This window comes from Manacus vitellinus, unplaced genomic scaffold (genome assembly GCF_001715985.3).
Source record: "Manacus vitellinus isolate BGI_N305 unplaced genomic scaffold, ASM171598v3 scaffold_15_pilon, whole genome shotgun sequence".
In the NCBI taxonomy this organism is placed as follows: Eukaryota; Metazoa; Chordata; class Aves; order Passeriformes; family Pipridae; genus Manacus; species Manacus vitellinus.
In genome coordinates, this window is record NW_021939122.1 from 3,996,796 (window position 1) to 4,018,281 (window position 21,486).

General features: G+C 40.1%; 1 protein-coding gene across 8 annotated transcripts in view; it reads left to right on the top strand.

The window, feature by feature from the left end:
- USP54 (ubiquitin specific peptidase 54) overlaps positions 1 to 21,486 on the top strand; it is a 90,962-nt gene that overhangs the window by 9,228 nt on the left and 60,248 nt on the right. The window contains exon 1 of one of the 8 annotated variants that reach the window (XM_018069028.2): positions 17,827 to 17,939. The exons of the other annotated variants lie outside the window; for them this stretch is intronic. The gene's annotated coding sequence lies outside the window, so the exon portion shown is untranslated. Of the gene's footprint in view, positions 1 to 17,826; positions 17,940 to 21,486 lie in introns of those variants that run through there. 8 annotated transcript variants of the gene reach the window in all.

Below are 21,486 nucleotides of genomic sequence, written 5' to 3' on the forward strand. Positions count from 1 at the left end.
TAATTATTTCTTGTTATGGGTCCTGACCATACAGACAGGATGCAACTCAGCTTGCAGCTAAAACTAAACATAAACTAGCATTGTGAAAACAGACTGTACTAACTGTTCAAATTCTGTTAGAGAATTATTAAACTCCAAAATATGTGTTTGGATTGGACTCCAGGTGGCTGTGAACAGAGCAGACATGCTCTATATATACATGCTTATCATATAGCAAAAAGTGAACTAGATAGGAGAGAGCTTTTACTTTACTCCTTTCCAAGTTTAAAAGTAATATCAGGATCCCGCATCAATGTGATTTTTTTTCTATCCATAGCTATGACATATATGAAGCAACAATACAAATCAAGTCTGCAAGATGATATGCCTCTTATTGTGCTAATTTTCCTAAACACATTAAGTTCTTGAGCTCTGAGTTGAAATGTTTATGTTATGGGAGCAGCAGTAATTAATCTACCTCATGTAAAAGAAAATCAAACACAATTGTTATTTAATGTCAGTTCCAAAATATGCTGAACGCCAACCCACTTCAAACTGGCCAGTAAAATGCTATCTGATTAGTGATTAGTTGTGATTAGTATTAGTTAATATTGTTAGGAGGAAGAAAAAGAACAGTAACATTTGAAACATTTTTACTAGTTTCTAAAACATTAATCTTTTAGCGTGCCAATAGCAAAAGGCAAACAATCCCCCTCCGCCCCAAATCCCAGCAGTTGAAGCCTGAATGTTTGTACTTGTAAATTACTTTGTCTTATCAGGAAAAATGTGGTAAGGTGTAAATTAGTGACTGAGCAGTTGCAGTGTAAATTTTCTTTTGTTGTATATTGCCTGAGATTTCCCTGAGTATATATAGTTAATTCACTAGTGGTTTATACTAACTTGTTTTGGTTCTCAGAGTAATTGGACTAGAAATGCATTAGTCAGTTAATGCAGTTCAGCTGATGGTCAGTATCTCATTAAGTCATGATAAATCAGTGTTTTAGCCTTTTCCTTCTGTGATGGACAAAGCTGGGTATGTCTGGAATGGTACCTTTTTTTTCTTCAAAAACATTAGTATTTGTACTTTTAACAAAATGAACTCAGATACTCCCCAGAAGCTAAGTATTCATTTACTGTGTTAAACTACACAAATAGTATTTTTATTCCTTTTCTTCTAATGTTAAGCTTGTTAGATTTTGCTCCTCTATTTATAGTCATAACATTATAGAATGTCAGAGGAATTTTGGATAATCTTAGCCTAACTAATTAGTTTTAAAGATACTTTTGCATCCTAACTATTAATTTTTATTCATTTACAAGTATATTGCAGTATCGTACTTCTTTTGGTCCCTGGTATTTATGGGAAGATTAAACTTTTCAATGAAGGGAAGGGCTAGAAGGCTATGAGTATGCTTAGTGTACACGAAAGATAATGAACAGCTTTCAGTTTTATGTAATCATTGTATAACTCTTGTGAAAAGGAAATAAACAATTTGGGTGCATGGTGAATAACCTACAATACACTTGAGAAAACTTAGGTATTAGTTATCTTTAAACTCATGTCTTTAAACTTTTTTTTCTTCCTGTTCTTTGTTACTGTTTTAAAATAATAAAATCAAGTATTTACATCTTAAACTGCCACATACATATGTACTATAATAAGAATATTATTGTGTGGTTTAATTTTGGGCAACGTCAGCAAGTTACTAATGTTTCTAAATGTAATGGTGCCACCATGCAGGAATGTACAGAAGGGTTGCTGGTTTTGTGAGCTGTGCTATCAGAGCAAATACTCTGGGAGAGCCAGAGTATCTGCAGGATCGTCTCTGTCAGGCTTAATCCTGTTTATCTGCAATCCTTATTCAGTATATGTGCATGAATATTGGGAACAAAGTACTCGTGTGTGTGTGTGTGTGTGTGTGTGTCCCATCCAACCCAGCTCCATACTTAGCTGGGTGCAGAGAGACAGATTTCATAATTGACACAGAAGCGATGCTGATGTGCTGCAAATGATCTGGTAATTAATTGGTCTCCCCTTGCTGGTGTGATTCTAAGTCTGGATTGCAGAACTCTCCTTCTGTGCCTGTTCCTGTCTTGCTGCAGATTTCCTCTGTGTTGCCATTGCACTAGAAGTGGCCATCCCAGTGAGAAGTAGCCCTTCCTTCTGGCAGGGGTGTCCTACTCTGTCCGTGGGGCTGCACAGCTGAGCTGCTTCCACTGCAGTTGTGCTTCTAGCAGCCATATGTCCATGGCTATGTACTGTGGGGGCTTTGATTGGCAGCACAGTTTTGTAAGAGGGACTTGAAGTAACCACTATGAAAATATCCTCAAAACATTAGCAGAAGCAGAGTGTAAAGGAGCAGCAGTTAGCACAGGGAGGAAATAAAAAGCACAGAGGATGTATAAGATGGATGGCTAATTGGAAGCAAGCCTTTTCCATACTTTTTAGTACTTGGGTAGGTTGTTTATTAGGTTGGACCCAATGATGTTCATCCTTTGATTGGTTAAGGAAAAAAGTGATGGAAGCTCTCTCAGTACAACTAGCTGCTCTTTGAGATGCTGGAAGACCTGAAAATATAAACAGGGTAGGCGCAAAGGAGCCAGGAAATTATAGACCATTCCTCTCATGTTCCACATTTTGAATAAATTCTTGCAGAAAGTATAAGCCTCAGGGAGACAACGAGAACATGAGGCACAACCACCATGAATTTAAGAAGAGTAAATAGTCATGCCAGTTAATTTTTTTCTGTAACATGACAATAAGGCCAGTGAATTGACAAGAAAAGCGTGACTTAGTATTTTTCATGTTAGTGAGTTCATCAGCACTGTTTCATGCTATAATATTGCAAACAAGTGAAGAAATGTGACCTGAAAGAAACTCTTGTAGAGTAGGAGCAGGACTTGTTGGATGACAGTGCCTAGTAGGTGGTTATTAACGATTGTCTGTCAAAATGAAATGGTTGTATTGAATGTGGATCCGCCACGGTCTGTTGGGTCTGTACTCATTCTGCTTCACTTCAATCTTTTTGTTAATGATCTTGATGATAGAAAAGAGAGTGTGCTTACAAAATTGATTCACTAAAAATGCCCCCAGAACTTGGAGGGAGTATATATACGTAGGACACAAGTTTATGAGCACAAAGTTATTTTGAGAATTAAGTAAGTCTTAGGAGATAAATAGGGACAGATTGAAATTCTGCACTGAACAGAAATCATGAAATACACAAATACAGTGTAGGGAACAAGTTATTAGGCGAAAATTCTCCAGGACTCCTGACATTGTAAAAGAGCAAGTGTTATATCAGGAGGGATAAAAATATAAGTGATAAAGCATACAAAACAATCTTTCTTTTTTTTTTTTAATCTGCAGGCAAGTCCTTTGTTCTTGTGCTACATCTCATTAGGGCAAATGTGCCAAAAAATGCAGCTCAACTGAACAGAGACTGGAAGAAGAGTAATCAAATAATTTGAGGTCTAGAAAATGGGACCTATTTGGAAAGACTGGCATGCCCCAAAAAGAGAATGAAAGGCATAACTTTGTATGTAGTAGGCTATTTCAGGAAGGTAGGAAGTTATCAGGTGTAAGGTCCATGCATGAGAGAAAGGGCAAGATGAGCGATCTTAAATTGTAAAAAATGCAGATTAAGTCTCAGACAGGAACAAAGGACCAGTTTCTGAGATAAAATTCTTTATGAGAAAGAACAGTCAGTTATTTCTTTAGCTGTATTTTGAACAACAGCATTATTTTAAGACTGATGAATAGTATATATAGAATTTTTGGAATGTTACTGATTAAAAAATGAACACTTTGTATATGTAGACAACTTACCCTGAGACAGTATCCACTAGACAGTGGTGATTCAGTCTCCATATTGCCAGTCCTTTCAATTCGAACATCCTCTAACTCAGTAGCCTTCATCTTGCTTTTGTTGATACCTCACTACACAAATAATAGATGTACCACAGAAGATTTTCAGCTCACTTTTCCTATTCACAGGCCCTTGACAAGCTTGTCAGTAGTCAACTTTTATTTCTTTCTCATTTTCGTAATGACTTCAGTTGTCAGTCCAGCACTTTAGGGACTCAACATATTATTATCATAAGAAAACAAGGAGTGTACTGTGGGTAATTGTTTTGTTTATAAAATCTTTCCCAATTTCCATTGTGTATTTCTCCACTGAGAAATGAGTGCAAGCCTCAGTTACCCGAGGCTGTAACATATGTCGTTATCATACTCTGAGTCTCTGTTTGCATTGTTATACCCTAGAATACACGTCTTTAATCATTGCAGTTGGAAATTACCTTACTTAGCAATTTTAGTTTCTGTTTTCTCAGAGAGCTTTTATGAGTCAAACCCAACAGCCTCTGTACAGCGTAGCCAGCCAAACCTGAATTTCGCGCCTGAGAATGGAATTTGTCACTGCTCCAAGCACTTTTTAATAGGGCTTTTTGTTTAAGTAAATGTGAAGGAAATTCCATCATTTCAGTATTCCTTCTTTCTAATAAATTATTATGAGCTGCTTCCAATTTACATTTTTACCTAATATCCCCCTTTCTCCCATGAGCACCCTTTAAACACAGGGCAGATGTCTGATGTGGAAGCATTAGGCATCCAGCATCCTGAAGGGAAGCACTCTGGAGCTTTTAAGAGGTGGAGGGTTTTGCATATTACAGAAAGGATGAGGGTGACTTGAAAAAATATATTTTTTACTGTTTTGGTTATGAGGGTATGATTTGAACTCCTCTTTCCTCTGCTGCTACTATTTTGCTTCTCCATCACACAGTGAATTTGGGCTAAATGCTGTAAATTCTAATGTTTTTCCTTCATCACATACCTTGCTTTGCTAGCTGGATGGTCATGTTGATATTGTCTGCAAGGAAAGTTATTGCTGACATTGATTATTTAAATGTTGATCACTAGCTTTCAAATTTCCAGACAAATTCATGTGGAAAACTCAGAGGTTTGTGCTTGTTCAGGCTCTGGTCATATTTAAATGGTATTATTTTTAACCATCAGAGCCAGAAATTCTTGCTCTTAAGTAGAAAATTTAAACCTAGCTGTGTGAGTCTAGCAGGTGGTATAGTTATTAAGAATAAATAGGAGGACCTTTACTGTAGTGGAATGCAAAGTAACACAGTTATTGCCCATGAATACTGGTGATAAAATAATCTTTGAAAAATATGCCCAAAATGCTGAGTCTTTGAGAGAATGCCAATAGCATGTGCCACTGGAACTGGAAGGATGAGACTACTATGTAGGAGGAATGTATAATAAAGATGTGCCATAGTATAGAAGTTGCAAGATGTTGCAGCCTCATTAACCAGTTCTAAGTGGTACTGATGCTTTTGGGATAGGAGGCCAAACCAGCCCCTGGTGTGATTGAAGTGATGGAGCTGAGAACTCGCAGGGTTTGGGAGTGCTGTGGTGCTGCTGAGCTCCTGCCAGCCCTCCGGGTTACACCACCAGAGCTGCTTGTCCCCGCCTGGCTGGGCAGCAATGAAACCTGCAGCAGCAGACAGCTGTTGGTCAGTGGATAATTTCATGTTCTGTCTTACCTGTAGTTTCTGAAAGCCATAGGTAGATCAGAAAACTCATGGCTTTGTTTTTTCTTAAAGAGCTGGAATGTGGATGCCTTAAATAATTTAGGTGCTCATGGAATTGGACTTCCTTTCTTAGCTGCGCTTGCAGATCTGCTGAGGAAGCACAGACCCATCTTAACTGTTTATAGCACATCAAATTGTACTTTCTATGCTTGACTTCATGAAGATAATTAACTTACTCTTGACCAACAAAAATTACTTTTGCTTTGCTTTATTTGGTAAAGGAAGGATGCTGCTCACTGGAATGCTGGATTAGGCCGTTGGATGTCCTTTTATAGTACCTAGTATTTGTCTGTCTCTGTAGAGTTACAGTATTAAGAAGCATAATAGAAGGTTTATTTGTAAGCATAAAGTGTGGTGTTCTGGAGAATCTGTTTCTGGAGAATTACAATCAAAACTTGAAATTTAGAGAGAGAGATGCATCCACTTTGACTGCAAAGTGGAGTTTGAACTATCTTCTTGCAATAGAAGTAAATGGAGTCAAATACATTTAGAGGACTAAAAGGGCCCTGAATTTATTTAGGCTACTGAAATGTGGAAAAAAAATGTAGTGGTCTTTACATAAAATAAAACTTAGAGTGATTTTATTGTGACTTCACTGTGCAAAACAGGACTGAGCTGTAATTTTAATTATTAAGTCTTGCATAATTAACACTGTTAGTGGGACAACTGTGTTGGATGCTAATATGTGTAAATATGTTGGTTTAATTTAATAGTTAGTTCTAGGGGAAGGCAACAGGAAGGCAACACAATAGTCTGGATAAGCAGTAGCCCTGCAAACATGCTACAGACAATAGTCAATCTGTCAGCTGTGAAGAGTTGACTTCCAGGCTCCAACTGAGGTTGCAGAGCCGTCTCCCTAAGGGTGGGAGCTCAGTGATCAAAGGGGCACCAAACAGGATGGATAACAATCAAGTAAGAGATTATTATTTTTTTAATATGACAATTTAAAGTGATTAAAATTATTTTTATTGAGGGAAAAGTGTATTTGAGTGTATTTAAATTCCACATTTATTATTATCAATAATTAAGATAATTTGTTCTAAGTATACTTTAAAATAAAATCCCACTGTTTGTTTGCCATAAAAATTTTAGCAAGTGAGATGCTGAATTGAAAATAGCACTAATGAACTGACAACCTGACTTTTGACAAGAAGGGGGGTTTTTTAATTATAGTGTAGATATAACTGTTTTGATTGTTCCACAAACTTCCTCAGCTTAGAATAAAAGATAAAAAAGCCAAAAATGTTAATGTTTTAGTAATAACCAAGAGAGCTGACAGGATGAGGTCTCTTAGTTCTAAAAGTGTTTAGCATTGGTGCTTACCTTCAATATCAATTTAATTCAGATTACTCTAAACCCTTTTTTTAAAGTAGTTAAATAAAATAAGGTCACATAACTTCTGTCCACATGCAGTTTGAAATAAGTATGAAAGTGAAATTGTTTTAGAAAACATGCTGTATCACATTCACCATTTTCTGAAAAATAGTCCCGATTATTTAGTAATCATAGCTAACTACGCTCAGTAAAGCAGAAACACAGATCTTATAAATACTCAGAAAATGAAAAAAAAGGGGTCTAAATGTGAAGAAAACGGTTGGACAATGAGTGACACTTTCCTCTATTATTATTTAATCTTTGATATGTAAAAGTAAGAACTATCACTGAAAGCATGCGTGAGAATTAGAAAAATAAGTGTAATTTGTCGGTTTTACAGATGAGGAATTGGAGTAGACAGAGATGAATTGATTTGCATAAAGTTGCCCTGAAACTTGGAGGATGTGATGAATAATCCTGGTAGTCAGTCTAGACTGGTGGCTTTATGCCAGTGGTAGTGAAAGAAAGGAAACAATGCCTGCACCTTGAGAATTTCCAGCAACCTCCTCAAGGTTGAGGCAAGAGTGACGTGTTTTCATGTCTGGCTGTGTAAGAATACAATTTTTCTTTATGGATTAGATAGATAGATATGGATAGATAGAAAGGATGGCAGTATAGGAAGTGCCATGTTTCTGTTCAAATGTGCTTCTTGACTAGGAAGTTTTAGTATTTGTATCTTCCATTTCATTCTTCTCTCTTCCACATTTCATGTTATTTGCCTGTCTGAGTGGAAGCGATGCACATACTGATTTAAAGGTCTCTTGTCCTCCAGCACATTTCCTTAGTGGAGAGGATCACTGATCCGGGTAAGAGGACAATTGATTTTGATTAGGGAAGAGTCTAGTGATAAGTTTGATTTGTCCCAGTTACATTTTGAGTCTGTCTCATTTGTCTGGCACTGATGGTACAAAGTAAATGGTTATCAGTTTTGTGCCATGGTAAGTTGGTTTGTTCCCTCTGGCATGTTCTGTATCTAGTTCTGAACGTGGCTGAGAACGGTCAAGCCGTCCTTTATCGATGGGCAAATCGGAGTTGTGGTTTTGGGGTGAAAGAGGCAAGTTGTGGCCTTCGGGTGTTTGAAAACTGGAGCCGTTTGGATCTGTGCACGGCAGGTGTGCCAGAGAGGCACATGCTGCTGCGGCCACGGCTGCCTCCTAACAAGAGCTGTGGAAAGAAGGGGAAAGGATTTGAAGTGTGCTGCTAAAATCCACCAGGAGAGTGGTTTGTTTACCTAAATTATTTATATAATCCTCCTCCTGGGATAACATCTTCCGGGGAGGGGGGCTGCAGGCACGCGAGGGCAGTGCGCGGCTGAAGGGTCTCCTCGCGTTGCCAGGAGGTGTCCGAGAGGTGCTGGAAGGCCTCGGGCAGCTCGGCGCGGCCCCGCGGGGGGCAGGTGGATGTCACCTGGGCGCGGCCATCGCCGCCGCCGGTCCCGCGGGGGGCAGGTGGATGTCACCTGGGCGCGGCCATCGCCCGCCGCCGGTCCCGCGGGGGGCAGGTGGATGTTACCTGGGCGCGGCCATCGCCGCCGCCGGTCCGCGCGGGGGGCAGGTGGATGTTACCTGGGCGCGGCCATCGCCGCCGCCGGTCCGCGGGGCTGCGGCCGCGGCGGCCCCTTTAAGGCACGACCTGCCCGCGATCAGGTGCGCGGCCGGAGCGGTGACGTCACTGGGCGGGGCCGCGGCTCGCGCTGGCGCTGCCCGCGCCGCGGGACGGGGCGGTGGCGGCCGCGCACGTGCACGGGGGCGCGCGGGGCCCGCGAGCGGGAACGGCACCGGCGGGACCGGGACCGGGACCGGGACCGGGACGGGCGTGTGGGACACGGCGGGACCGGGACACGGCGGGCAGGATTCTCGGGCGGGGCCGCTGCAGCAGGTGTCGGCTTGTTTTGTGTGGGGCTGGCTGCCGTAGGAGCAAATGTCTGTAGTCTCCTTCGGCAGACTAGACTGGGGAAATGTGCGGAGTGTGCTATTATTGGCAAACTTAATTCTTAGCTTTTTTCTTTGTGCAACCAAACGTCATGTTGTGTGTTTCATTTGTATTTACTTGTTGCTGAGATAGTAAGAGAACAGCAGATGCTGCCGTAGTTGTTTCTGTTTCTCGTGGTGGTGGATTGTGCTGTGTGCCTGTTGTCCTTGGTAGAAAATGTTGTGCTAATTTAACTCGTCATACTTGGGTAAATCAAGGCAGTTCCAAACACCCAAGTCTGCAGTACAGGAGGGGTGTAAGATGTCTTAGGGCTGCTCTTCCTCCCTTGCCAGTGGAAGATTATATCCTACCTGTGTGGAAAACAGACCATAACCTTTGCCAGTTCGAGGGGAATGTGCAAGCCCATGTGGAATTTACACCACTTAAACATCTGTATGCACAGGATTGCATTTGGTAGTTCTGATGAAGAAAAGCAAAGTATTGGTTGTGGCTTTGGTTGTGGCTTTTGGTTTTGTATTTTGTTTGTTTGTTTTCTTCTTAATAAGGATAGAGGAGACATTGAAACCTTTCTTTGAACATTCATTTAATCTTCATGATAAATTGACTTGTATATTTTAAGTTCTAATTTCTGGCCTAATGTATTCACTTTTCACCGGATAAGTTAAAATTGGCAGAAATAAACATTGAAAAATATTCCTTGCTTAAGGGAATTATCACATGAAGATAAAGTTGGCAGGAGGGCCTCTGTAATTTTCTGGGTAGCAGAAGGATGTGGCAAAGTAAAGCACAGGCTTTAGCAAGGTTAACTCTTGACTATAGAAAGGTCTCTTTGGTATTCTTATGCTAAAAATGTAGGCTAAGGCTTCCCTTTGAAGTCCCGATTTGGAAAGACCCATCTCTACCACATCTAATTTCTGCATTAGATTCCAAAGCAGATTTAGTGTCTTCTAATCTGCAGAGCAGGGTTCTGGAGTAACTCTTTGTTAAAATGAAGAAAAATACTCCTATGTATGGCTGTATGTATTTGTTAAGAGATGTGCTATTTTTAGTTTTGAATACACACCTATGAATCCATCGTTCTGCAGGTTTCTTTTTTCCTATTGCCTTGATAGCATTTCAGTCTAATCAGTATGCAATGGATGATGTTTTTGCTCTCTAAATTTAGCTGCTGATGTTCATATACTACTTGGTATTCTGTATTGCTCTTTGTAGTGGGCATCCTGCATAGATGGATGGGCCACAGTGGCTTATATCCTTGAAAATGCATCATTCCAGTTGATGTATTAACAGTGGGCTTTTTAAAGGGGTGAAGTATGTTAATCTAGCAGGCTTTAAGACCAGTGGAGTCTTTAGGTGTATTTGTGTATACTTGTTCTTTGTGTGTGCCTCACATCTTGTGGAGAGGAACCTCTCTGGGTGATTGTCACATTACTCTAGTGTTTAATTACTACTTTTTTCACCTTTATGCAGAGAATATGGGTGTCCTGTCAGAAGCAGGTTTGTAGTCCAGTGGGGTATTGCAGCATTAGGACACCAGGCTAAGGTGAAGTAGGTAATCCAGGACATAGTAGGATTAGGCCACAGGGTGAAATCTGGTCAATTACTTTTCTACCTGAAAATCTCTTTAACTTCTAAGTATATTTTTTCATTACAGCACCTATTACTGTGACAGATGTGACTTTCCATAGATTTTTGCCAAGTGGCTTATTGTTTCCTCTGGAAGTCATCAGCTTCTTCTTACCTTCTTTGTTCATATTTTAGCATCTTAAGCCAGTTTAATTTCACTGGTCTGTGAAACAAACAATAGCCATCATAAAGTGATTGTGTATACTATTGAAAAAGTGACTGGATTGTAAACAGCTTTTGTAGGTCCATGCAGTTTTAAGAAATAATGGCTGTTTTAATGGAGTTATGAAAATATGTTTCAAGATGGAAAGACAGATGACTTAAGAAATGCTGTTACTGCCCCTCTCTTATGGCAGATTTTTATAGAGGACTTACATTTATGAATTGCAAATAAAAATTTATTTTAAAATACTGATTCCCCCACCAATGATTGGGATGATTCCTGGAATCACATGCATCACTGACTTTTGTTTTCAGCTCTTCCATATCATGGCGTAGATTTAAACGCTCTCAGGAGCTCTGTGCTGTACGTACATCCTGACTGCCTGTCACTTTGCCAGGGTTCAGTCGTGGGACGAAAATAAGACACAACAGAAAATAATTAGTGCAGGATGTGAATTTGTGTAAGATAGAATTTTATGATTCTCATTACCTTCTCTATTACCATGGCTTGTGATCTTGTTTTTTCTGTTGTTAAATAAGTGATACAAAAGTAAACTAATAAAGCCAAGGAATTAGAATATGAAACGGGACAAATGAATATAGGTAGGGAGAACTTTCTTGTGAGCTTACTTTGATTTTTAGTTTCACACTGATGCAAGTTAGTTTCCAAAGAGAATCTTCCACCTCAACCTGTCATCTCCTTTTTTATGTCAGCCTAAAAAGCATTGGTTTTATTTAATGCAGGAAGGTGAAGTAATCTTGCATAATCTCCTTTCTCAAGATTTCCTGCAAGCCTTTTGTCAAGCACCACAGTATTGCTAAGATTCAAAGCTTACAGGTTGGGTGCCATAATTTAGGGTAACAAAATTGTCTAAGTTCTAGGAAAAGTGGATATGGATTTATCACTCCAGTTATGCTGGTCCAATGCCATGTGTGTGCTTTACATAGGAAAAGTTGATTTCTGATTCCTAACTTACTTGAACTATAAATTGATTTGTGAATATCCCAAGATTATATTTAAACCACAGGAAATCAATTTTGTACCTTGCCTTTTAGGGCATAAAACTGTGTGTGTTTGTCTTCCCCATCTGCACAGGTGATGGGAGACTTGACTATAGCTTTGGACACAGCAAGGCATTACACTTATTCAAAGAATGTGCTAATGCTTTGACCAAGAAATTTAATTTAGGGCTTTATTTGTTTAACAGGCATCTATAGCCCTGTGTCTTACTTGTGGTAAAGAAGACCTTTTACCATCTCTTTTTGATAGGGTATTTATAAAACATTCTTTTGGCTTTGGTCCACTTACTGAGGTGGAAGTTACAAAAAGCAGGATGGATTAAATGCAGTGCACTGTGGTTGGCAGTCAGTGGGGATAAGTATGCAACAGAATTGCTTTTGTTATGGGTTTAGGAGTGTAGTAGCAACAAGAAGTGCAGTTATTTGTGGTATTTGTGGTGTTACCTCTGTGGTAAAGAGTGGTGTTTTGCTTCCTTCTTGTGTTTGTTAAGCTTTAAAGCCTGGCTCTTGTAGTCTCCCAGACTTCCCAGTGCTACAGGTAAAACTAGTTCAAAGCACTTTGTTAGATTTCCTGGATGGAGTAAGTCAAATTGCTAGCAGGATATGTTCACAGTAATGTGCTTAGGTTTCTAATGCTTTCGTTTTCTCCCAGTACTTTTTTTTTTTTTTTTTTGGTTTGAATCATATGCCAAAATACAGACTGGTTTCAGTGAGGAGCACTCTGCTTTGTAGCACATACATATAAGAAAGACGACAGCTTTTTCAGTGAATTGGAAAATATTGAGTGTGTATACCAACTTTCTGCTCTTAAGGGTACAAATGAGCCAGATTCATTTGTCAAAGCATAAGGTTCAGAATGGAATTACAGCAGTAGCACTCTTGATAGCCAAAGTCTCGACTTCATATACAAAGGAATCTTTTCCGCTTCATTGCTCCTAAGCTGCTTTTTAAAGCAAGTTTAGATTTTAGTTTAGACCACATCTTCTCAAATAATTTAACTGGTGCTACCACTGCAAGCCACTCCCCACAAAAAATACTTGTGGGGCTATGTAGGGATCGTTGAGGAACAGCTCTGACTTTGGACTGACTTGGCTTCTGGTTGCTGTTTACCCTGAACTGGTTGTTGTGTTGCCATGTTGGAAAGGACTGCACAAGGATGAGAATACACAGTTGGGAGGCTGAAGGAAGGTGGAGCCCATAAAAACTCTGGCCTCACATTAGAGGCTCATCTGAGAATCATCTGATTCTCTTTTGATAGCTACCAATACAGCAATCCTTGGTTGTTATTTAGAAATACTGAGAAATGTCAAAAAAAGATTTTTGCTCATCTTGTAATTTACAAGCTACTTGAATAGCTCCAGTTTACCTGATTTTAATAAAAGAATAGCTCAGATGGTAAGAGAAAAAACAGTATGAATTTTTATTAGTTTTTGTTATATGGGTCCATTTGGCTTTAAGGCTGTGTCCACCCTACCACAGTAAACTGTGCAGACAAAGTAAAATCAAGATTTTGGTGTGCCTCCTGCCTCCCCAGACTGTATCCAAGTTGTCTTGCCATAAGGAGAAGCTCAGCTCAGTACAGCACATGTATTTGCTCAATATGTTTGAGCACATTGCCTTAAAGTTTGTTAGATTATTTTCTTTTTTATTGGCTTTTTTCTCCTCCTCTTGCAAATTGCAGTGCTGATGTGGGAACATGAACTTCTTTTTCTCAACCTACCTTCTCAACCCTCCTCACCCTGCAAAACAGAAATTGTTGCTGGTCACTGGTTTGTATCCACATAACTTTTTTGACCTCAAAGGTTTTCAGTGAAGGGGGCAAACATCTGTTTTCAGACTTCTTAAAAGTCCAGGGGAGGCATACTGTAAGTTCCAAACCACTGTCCTAGAAAAATGTACTTACTTAAAGGAAAGAGGCTAGAAAAGATTAAGCAGGGGGTTTACTTGGCAGCAGTTGTTTTGAACTGATCTTTCCTGGAGTGCAGTGTGTTGTTGTTCACCTACGGCAGTTTCACTCTGGCTGCTTCAGGGCAGGGCGGGTGGCCGGGTCTCGCCTGGGTGCTCCTGCTGTCTCCTTGTTCAGCTGCGTGTCCTTGGTTGAAGTGGCTCATGCAAACGGCTCACAGCTCAGTGCAATGCTCGGCAGCAGTGGGAGCATGAGGCTGGGGAAAGTAAACACACTGACAGAGTCTGGTGTTTCCCACAGTTTAATTACACTGCACCTTTAGTCTCTGTGATTGCCGCACAGGCATCTGACTGCAGATGGAGGGGCAGCTTTGTTATCTGGGTAGGAGGATCTAACTTCAGGCCACTGTCAAGAAGCACTGCTCACCAGGCCTGCTTTTCTGCATTCTGAGAGAGATAGCTGATGGAAAAAAAATATTTTCATTGGTAGAGTTGTTTTTTGCCAACTTACTGCCCTGTAATAGGTCATTTTGCAAACTTACCAGTGTTAGCATAAGGGGAGCAGAAGGAGCACATGACAGTGAACGGATCCACCCTGGTAGCAGCTGTCACATTGGCACAGCTGTATCATAAAACATGCTGTGAGTTACCTGTGCAAGGAATTAATGGATCTACTAGTACATCTTACATGGTGTCTTGGCTTTGGTGGCAAAGCTCATAAAGGAGCTGCTGTAACTACTGTGTCTGTGCTCCTGTACCCCCTGTAGTTTGCTGGTCTGTGTTGTGTTGTGCCAGTTACAACTGCATACTGCAGGACTGCTCTGTATTCTGAATAACTGAAATTAAAAAAGTAGCCCACTTCATACTTTTATTTTCAGGTTGGTTTTTATTTTTAACCCAGATGGTTTTCATGAGGCAATTTGTAATGTGGTCCTACACAGGCTGCCATCTGCAGAACAGAGCATCAGATGAGAACAGGAAGAACTGATTCTGTGAAAGGTGGGCAGGAACTTCTGCAACCAGCTTCTTTGTTGGCAGTGAAGAAACTACATCTTCACCATGTAGCATTTATTCCTGACAAACTTCTCCATGTAGACAAACTTATGGTATTTAAACTGTACTAAATGTGCTGACATTTACAGCTCTATGAGTAGGAGTGCTGTGGTGGAAAATTATTCGAAGGTGAAGGGAAGAGCTAGCATAGCCTTTGCTGGATAAGAAGCTACAGGATCTGCAACAGCAGAAGGAAGCTGAAATCACATGATTCTGCAGACACTGGGAAAAGAACTGTTTTCAGTATTAAGAGAATGGTTATTTCAGCTCTGTCATCCATACTTTGTTTCTTCAATTTTTTTCTGACTTACGCTTTTGTCATTTTCCTTGGCAATCTCTTTATCTTGCCAACCATGAACGTTACGCTGTCGGCATACAGGCTTCTAATAGATTTTCAAATACATTTGCTTCTCAGATTGCTGATCTCTGACCTAAAGCAGAAAAGCAAGGAAGGCGGAGAGATTTTGGGCTTGTCTTTGTTGCTTTAGTTTGCCTGGTTTTCCTCCCTCATTTCAGTCTGAGGTAGCTTTGTGGATGGCTGTGTAATTGCTAGCATTGTTGTCGGTCCCAGTAGCCCTGGGGGTTGCAGTACTTGACCAGAACTCCTTGAGGGTTGCTGTGCTGTCCTAATTTAGATGAAATGTTAGAAGAGTTGAAATGCCTTTTATTTTTTTTTTTTATTCTTCCTGTTCTGTGCAAAAATGTGGTAATTGCTCTGAATTCTTTCTTAGTTTGGTGGCAGTGAGTCAGATTCTTAGCTGGTATGTTTGGCAAAGCTCTCTTGAGTAAGTGCAGCAGTGCCATTGTGCTTAGGTTGGGGATGTGTCCCCTTGCTTCTTTTCAAGGTGTGGAGCCCTGCTTACTATTTGAATTGTTTGACCCTCATCAGGGCAGAGCAAAATCTTATTTTCTGTCCGATGCAAAGGGGTTTGTTTTAGTAGTAAAACCCTTACCCGTCCTTTGCTGGTGTATGATTTTAAAAAGTTTTAATTTTAGGTGTGATGGAAGCAGAACTGATCTTTCCTTAAAGAGAGCATTTAGAAACAATTTTCATGCTTTCTTCATGCAATGAAGTTTTGAAGAACTGGGTGTTGTGTAGACTTGTAACTGTCTCCACTATCCATGTGCTGAGGGACTGTGCAAAATTATGATAAAGCAGGTATTTGAAGATGTCCACAATTTGATCCATATTTCTAGTAGTTACTCAAGTATGTGTGGTCACCTGAAGCATTTTATCAAAAAGCCGAGAAGGAGTTCTGAATTTAGGGAAACTGAGGCTGAAGCAAATAGGAATTTGTAAATACCAGTGTTACAAAACTCTTGGTATTATTGATTTGGATGCTTCTGCCATTTCATGAGCATTGGCCTGCATCACCTCAGCAAGGAAGTCAGTGGAGTCATGGGAGATCTACGTGGTCTTTTTTTCTGAGGAGGGAAGGCAAATGCTTTGTCCTTTGGAATGAGGAGGACTAAGGGAGTGTAGAGACCAGTGTTTTCTCTCCTAGGGCTCTTGCCAAACTCAGGTCATTGAGCCGTGGACATAATGCCACTTGAACAATGGATTTACTAACTTCTGGTAAGACTTGTACAGCTTTTTGAAAGAAAACCTGCAGATCCCAGTAATAGCATGAGACACAAGGAAGCCTTGGTCACTGTTTTTATATGCTAAAAATCATGATTGGCATATGCTTTTGCCTGGAAAAAGTCTGTGTTGGTGTTGCAAACTGTTTTTAAGTGTCTTGGCTTCCTTGAAACAAGCTGTTTGAGGAAAGAGTGCTACAGAGTTAACATGCTGTTTTAACCACACACAACTGTGGAGCAGGTTTTGAGCTCAGCATGATGACTGAACATTGGTCTGTTTTTCCTTCAAATTTTTGCCACTGTTAGTGCACTTTAGAAAATTATTTTATTTGAAATTTACACACACTAAATCTTAAAAAAAAAAAAGCTATGTAGAAGCTATGCTGAGGTAAAACACTGCTTAGGGTATTGTGCCTTTGCTGTATTTTTCCTTTCTTGTTCTCCTATTTTTGTCTCTCCAAAAGTCTATCATTATGGAAAGCCATAGTTAAAACTTGGCTCAGCCCCTTCTGTCCTGGAAGACTGAATTGTTCTTAAGGCGAACTGATTTAATTGTATTTCAACGGCTTCCTTTTTGCATTGTTTGTTCCTATTAGGTAAATGGTCCCGGTGGGGATAGTATCTTCAATACCTTGTATGGTCCAAAGCATTATATTTCAGTCTGATTCTGTTAGCATTACATTGTGCTAGAGCAGAAAGACAATGGTATGCATTGGAGTTTTTTGTAACATAACCAAAGTTTTCTTTAGAGTTATTTTGGTCTTGGACATACAGTAACTCTCCCTGTCCATACCCTGAACGTGACCATGTTAAAAGAACAAATTGATGCTGAATGTGGACGGCACCAGTGTCCTGAAGCTGTGCTGTAAGAGCATCTGGGAATAATTATGTAGAAATGCTGGGGATAGGAAGTCGTTTTTCTGAACAAACTTCTTTTTTCCTTGATCAGTATCAATGGCTTTGAACCACAGGGGATGGTTCCAGGAATTGTCCTGCAATAATAGTGCTTTGAAAAACTGCTTTTAAATTTGCATTGCAACTGCAGGGCTTTAAACTGAGGGATCAAAACTGAAGCCGTTTTTTGATTTCTTTCCATTTTTTTCTGTTAAATGGTTACGTGTCACTCCTGGTTATCAATCTCTCCCATGAGAAAACATCCTTCATGTTTAACTGAAGAGTTTGCAGCAACCTCTCCAGATCACTTGTCACACTGAGGGCAACCCTGCCTTGCACAGGCAGGCTGCTGCTGTAAAATGAAGTCATCCCTTGCAGCCTTGTCTTCCCCCAGTCAGGTCTCTTTTATAAAAGGGTTTGGAAAACCTTCCTCCGTCTTGCCTGGCCCTGTTTCCAAAGGGAGTTGTCGGTAAGCGGGGCAGGGCCTCGGGCCTTATCTCTGTTGTCAGAGCTGCCTGCCTGGTAGGTGGCAGCGGGGCAGCGCTTTCCCAATGAGACTTTCCTGTGCTGAGGGAGGCCCTTGTTTTTTGTTTTAACAGCTTCCTATTGTTTGAAACAGCAGGTTGTCCCCTCCCACGCTATTCTAGCTCTTTCCTCCTCCCTTAAATAATTTCTCTGTGCAAGTATTACTCAGAGCAGTTACTCTAGCAGTGAGCGCTCTGAGAGTTTTCCCAACTCACTCTGATATCCAGCTTTTGTTGCAATACCACTGTGGAGTTCACACAATAAACAGAAAGTGGCTTCTGAAGGTAGGTCTTTCTGATTTTTAAATCTGCTGTTTTAATTCAGTGTCGCCACTGCTGCGACATGACTTTTTTTTAATTGAATCCAGGTTGTCATAGGAATTCTCTCCTACGTATGGTATTGAAAGGTAGAAATTTCTGCTTTTCAGTGTGGCTTGCCTTTGTTTCTAAGATGCAGAGAAAGAATATTGCTTCAGTTTGTTGAGAGTTTTCTTTTCAGTATTCCAGTCCTGCTGTTAAGTGGTGTTTCATATGTGCACATTTTATTTATGATGTTCTACCTGTGTGCAGAGGCACTTTCTAAGCCATAAACTGCCTCTGGTCCACAATACCGTAGGTTCTTCTATCTAATAGTATGTGTGATAAATTTGAAGATAAAGTGAGTCACAATCTCTTCTCACCTTCATGATTGTCGCAGCTGGAAGGGATGTTGCCAGTTCATTTCCAGTCCCACTTACTTTACAGTGTAAATATTACCTAGTCAGAAGCTTGCTAGACTGTTTTTTTGGTAAGTTAGATGTGGTTTTCCTTCCTTCTCTTTGTTGAATTCTGTGTTAGAAAGTTGATAATGAAATGAGGTACTAAATGTAGATAGAGCTTTTCTGTTATTTTAATGTTTTGATTTATAAAAGTCAACTTGCTTCAGCTGGTTTCCTGCTCCTCTGCCTTCTGTAAAGTGTCTTGTTTCCAAAATTAGTAATCTTTTTGTGATTGTTGGAAGTCTATCACTATATTCCATACGTCTCACTGCTTCAGCTTAGCAAGAAGTACATTTTTATTTAAATTTATAGATTTAGGAAAAAACCCCAAAACTTCACACTATTTTGATACATTTGGTGACACTAAGCAGAGGTTTTAGTTCCACAAAATGATAAATCTGGTTCTAGAGTTTGTCATCAGAGGAGGTGAGGGGGGACTAATCTGTGTATGTGTTCAGTACTCAACATTCAGAATAATAAACGTTCTGCTTGTTCAAATGCATTCCAATATTTTTTAAAGAAAAAAATTCTCAGGCAGCTTAAAATAGACCAGGATTACAAAGGTATTGATCACAGTCTGCAGAGGCAAGGTTTATCTGATCCATACCTGGAAGAGGAAGTCCCACTCTCCTTGCCCTAACATCTTGATAAGCTGATTCAGGTTACTAACCCAGTAGCAAATACAGTAAGCACTCTCCTCCCCTCTTGCCATCCTTCCAAAAGTGCTAATGTTGTGGGCTGAGTTTGCTTCTGTGAGCCTAAGTGTGAACTGCCCTCCCCAGAGCACTTGCATGGAGAGAGAGAAGTGCCCTCTTCACTGCAGTGGTAGCCCTGAGATTTTGGGTTCCTTTGGTTATTTAATAGGGTTACTCTCAGATGATGCCTGTCTGAGATATGTCCTTTATGTCCTTCTTCTAGTACATTTGAACTTTGTGGAGTTAGAGAAGCCTGAGGCTTTTTTTTTTTTTTTAATTGGCAGTTAAGAAACCTCTTGGTTTTTTTGACAGAGAAGTGGTGCAGTGGACATACAGGAGTTTTCTGAAGTTGTTAGTTTATAATGTAGTTCTGCCCATAGGCATAACTCGTGACAGTGGTCTCAAAGTTTTAGTTGTCTTATAAACCCAAACAGGATAATTCCAGGTTAAAGAGTTCTCCGTTTAAGGCCAGGGAAACATGACAAACAGCCTGAGGAGCGAAGGAAGCAGACTGTGGTGGCTGTCAGGATGAACAATGGTTTTGGCACACCTGCTGCTTTGCTGCTGAGCTTCTCCGTGCTTGGCAGGAAAGGAGTGATTTGGAGGATAACCAGATAGTTTTGTAGATGTTTTTGGTATGTTTCCATCTTCTCTGAGGGAGAGAAAACAGAAGCACTTGCTTTATAATGTAACTAATGGCTGGTGAAGGCTGGCACCATCAACTTTTGGGGAAGGATTTAATAATGCACTTACAGATGGGAAAGTCAATATTATGCTAGAGTCAAAGACCCTTAGAAAGGAATATAGGGATACTGACATACCATGGGAAGGGGGAATAGTGGGATATAGTCACAGCAATGTGTTAGAGAAATTTATGCTCAGACTACCCTTCTGAGTAATTATAAACATAATCAAAAAGCAAAATGAAGAGAGCTGGAACAAATGCATTTCAAAGAAAGTTTTGCAATACCACAGTTTTTGATTCCACCATGAGCCAACTGATGTTAATTAGTTGCTGTTTCTCCTAGGAGTTTTCACAGATATAAGATATGAGACCAGATTACTTCTTCCAAAGAATAGTATGTCACAGTAATTTCATCCATTTTCCAGTTCTATCTTTTCAGGTTCTGATGTTCTGGATCATAATAATAGTCTTTTTAACCAATGTGGAATTCCATGCCTATTAATATAGATTTTATCTGAAGCTTCTCATGTACTTGATTTCACAAGAGGATGTGAGTTACTATTGCTGCCCTAAATTTTTGAGTACCTGGGTCACCAGAGTATGTTGGAATTGAAGAAGTTGGGTGAACTGGGAAAAAATGAGAATGCCAAAAAAGCCAGAAAAACTTCCTTCTAGTTTAGCAAAGAAAAAATATACAACACCACACATTTTGGCTCAAGCTCAGAGTAGTTAAGCTTCAAATAGAGTGACTTCAGTTCCGCTTGACTAGAAATGTAAGATTTTTCCAGATCAGCCATTTAGTTGCACGTGTGCACACACATATGTGTATGATTTATTTTATTTTCTTAATCACAGAGGAAGGATGCACAGACTCTTAATCTAGATAAAATATTCTTATTTTTTCCTGTTTCCCTTACAGGTGTGTGTATAAGGAAGTGTGACTTGTAATGCTGGTTAAGCAACGGATGATAATAATAATTATAGTAATGTCTGAATGCTTTCTTCTAGTACTGAAAAAAATTTTGTAAATGATTTCTCAACATTTATCGTGGTGTAATGACGTGACTGAAAATACCATTGTGGTGTAGTAACTCTTCTTGATAAGGATAGCTGTCACAGATATTGCTTTCTCAGATGTCAGGTGATTGTTCCTTGAAGCCTGGTTATTCTGAGGGAGAGGACTTTAAACACTACGGTGTTTGCTTTTATCCTTTTATTGCCTTGCTGGTGTTCTGGGTCCGTGTTTGTGCACCAAGTTGCTAATGCAACAGTTGCATCTCTTCAGGGCTTCTTGTGTTGCCAGCATTGTCTAGGGAATTCTGGGGAAAACAAGTTCTATTGTACAGCATTACAATGGTTGTAGAGGTGAGCCTGGAGCAATATCAGCAGGTCTTGCACTAAGAGGATTTGGCAAGAGAAGGTGTGGGCAGCATGTGGCATGTGACTGCTGTACAAGTGGAAGGTGAAGACTGCCCCGTGACCAGCTCTAGGAGATCCTGGTGTGGGGGATGACTTTGTAATCTGTACTGGAGTCCATAGGAAGAAGCAAGCCTTAGAGACTATTTTGCATTGCTATGGTAGGATGTGGAGTTCTCCACAGGGTTTGAGGTAGACATGTCTAACCCTTCTCCTGTGGTGAGTTCCTAAAAGACTGAAAGGATCTTAACATCACAAAAGCCGTATTTTACTTAAAT